The sequence below is a fragment of the Nannospalax galili genome, unplaced genomic scaffold (assembly GCF_000622305.1).
Source record: "Nannospalax galili isolate Female #2095 unplaced genomic scaffold, S.galili_v1.0 scaffold283, whole genome shotgun sequence".
NCBI lineage: Eukaryota > Metazoa > Chordata > Mammalia > Rodentia > Spalacidae > Nannospalax > Nannospalax galili.
The window spans coordinates 335661-338475 of NW_008350535.1; the positions used below are offsets into that span (position 1 = coordinate 335661).

Sequence of the window (2815 nt, forward strand, 5' to 3'; positions counted from 1 at the left end):
GTAGCAGGGATATCAGAGTACAAGGGCTCTAGTGAGGGGAGGGAGGCAATGGGAGGGTGCCATCTGGGAAGCGGGTGTATAGTTGAATAAGATGGTTTGGGGTGTTCTGTGTGATACACACACACACACACACACACAATCAACAAATTAAAAAAATGTATTATATTTGAGGAGAAAGCATGGAAATTATGTCATGCTAATTAGTAGAGGTGATAAATATTACCACTGAAATCTACCTGATGACTTTATAGACATACACAGGTGCCAAGGATCCAAGTGCAACAGATTATGACTAGTAATAATCAGATACATATAGATTAGAGATGCATTCACCAACATCTCAGTGCAAAAACAATGAGTCTTTCTGCAAGAAACAATATATTCTAAAATGAAATTGAGATCTTTTTTAAAGGTTAAAAACTCATTCAATTTTATGTCTTACAGGACTTATACTGAGTTCAATATTGTATAACGGTATTAATTCAATCGTGAACCTAAAAGTTTACAGCCAATTTTGGAAGAGATGCATATTAGCTCAGGAAATTGTTTTTGAATATGTCAATGCTGTTGTAATGAAATGTTTCTTCTAAGTATGTGGTTATTAAATAAATAATTTACAAAACCTCCTTTAATCTTGGCATTCAGTAGGTAAAGGCAGGCAGATCTCTGTGAGATAGAGTCCAGCCTGGTCTACATGGTGAGTTCCAGGTCTGTTGGGGCTACAGGGCAACCCTGTCTCAAAAAGACCGAAACCAAAACCACACCATAAGAAACCCTACCCAACCCTTCATTTTCTTTCTCTTTTTCCCCTTCTGTTCTCTCTCCTTTCATATTCTCAGGCTCAGCTGTTCTTTCATTCCACTTTTTGTGTGTTTTTGTGTATGTGTATAAACATGTGTATGTGCATATGCACATGTGTGCACATGCATGATGGGGCCACAGGTCAATCTTGGGTGTCATTCTTCGGGACGCCATGTACCTTGTTTTTTGAGATAGGGTCTCTCACTGGCCTGGAACTGGCTGATACTGCTAGGCTGACAGGCCAATGAGCCCCAAGGATCTGTCTCCACCTCCCCAGAACTGGGGTCATAGGTGTGCACCACCGCATCTGGCTTTTTCACATCAGCTCTGGGTATTGTACTCAGGTCCAACTGAATTATTTACCTAGCCCTGCTCTTTCTCTCTCTCTCTCTCTCTCTCTCTCTCTCTCTCTCTCTCTCTCTCTCTCTCTCTGCCTCCCATGAGTCCTTGACCTTGTTTGTCAGAAACAGAACCTCTTCAGAAGGCTGGGGGTTGGGGAAGGAGGGACCCCTTTAACTTCTCTTTATTGGTATGGGTGGGATGATGGGAATATTAGTAGATCAGAAATTTGTATTTTTCTCCTCATCAATCTGTGTCAATGCCTGTAAAGATATATGAGACATTCAATATTTAAATCTTCATTCAGAAGTTCTTGGAATTTATAACCTAATGCCACCTTCTTTCTCTTTATTAGGCTGTGCATAATTTCTCTTGGTTCCTTGGAAAGTGAAGTCAAGTGATGTGTGAGCAAATCCATGCACAAACAGGAGCACACATATCGTTCTCCTTTTCGAAAATGCTTGAACATCTGCATTACCATTTATGATGGCTAATCCTGGGTGTGAATTTGACTGGATCTGGGATTAACTGAAATAAGAGAGATCTTCTTGATTGGATCATCTGAAGATGGAAGACACACCCTAAATGTGGGTGCTACCATCTGATGACAGCCTGTATAAAAGGCCACGGCAGAGGAGAAGGCCAGGCTTCTTGCTGCTTGCCTTCTCTTGCTGGTGAGTTCATCTATGATGGCTAATCCTGGGTGTGAATTTGACTGGATCTGGGATTAACTGAAATAAGAGAGATCTTCTTGATTGGATCATCTGAAGATGGAAGACACACCCTAAATGTGGGTGCTACCATCTGATGACAGCCTGTATAAAAGGCCACGGCAGAGGAGAAGGCCAAGCTTCTTGCCGCTTGCCTTCTCTCTCGCTGGTGAGTTCATCTTGCTGCTGTAGACTGAAGACTAGCTGATCTTTTGGAATTTGTCAGACCTTCAGTGCAAGATTGTGACTACTGAGATATCCAGCCTTGTGGACTGAGCAACTATGGATTCTCAGGCTCTCCAGTGTGGTGCAGCCATTTTTGGACTACTCGGACTCTATCCTGTGAGCTAAGCTGATACATCTCTATACATATATATTCATTCTACCGATTCTGTTTCTTTGGAGAACCCTGACTAATACAGATTGTGGTACCAGAAGTGGGGTTCTAGAGAAACAGAATTGAAAGGACGAATTTCTTTAATGATATTGTTTGTATTTGGAGAAGGCTCTCCAAATCAGAGTTTTCAGATAGCATGGAGAGTACTAAAATCCACAGTGTAGACTATCTGAAACAATTATGGAGATAGACCCATTTGAATCTCCTAACTAACCTCTTGTGAGGAGCAAGAAATTTAGTGACTCTATACATAAAACATTTGACAATTTGTAAGAAAAATAAGAAAAATAATGATGCTGGCTGGTCACTTCTAGCATCTCTGGATAAAATGATGAAGATAAACAATGAGCTTAATGATAAATTTGACAAGCTCCATATTCGAATCAACAGTTTAAAAGTTTCCAAGTGTGCCCTGGAAGAGAATCTTCTCTCTAGCAGCCAGAGAGCTAAAGCTGCGGAAAATCAAGCTGGAGCCCTTATTATACATTTGGCTGACCTACAACACAAATTTAATTCACAGCCTCGAAGGGTGTCAGCAGTAAAGGTGAGGGCATTGGTAGGAAAAGAC

General features: G+C 41.0%; 1 pseudogene; it reads right to left on the reverse strand.

The window, feature by feature from the left end:
* Window positions 1-2815, reverse strand: part of LOC103745811 — an 11785-nt pseudogene that overhangs the window by 1303 nt on the left and 7667 nt on the right.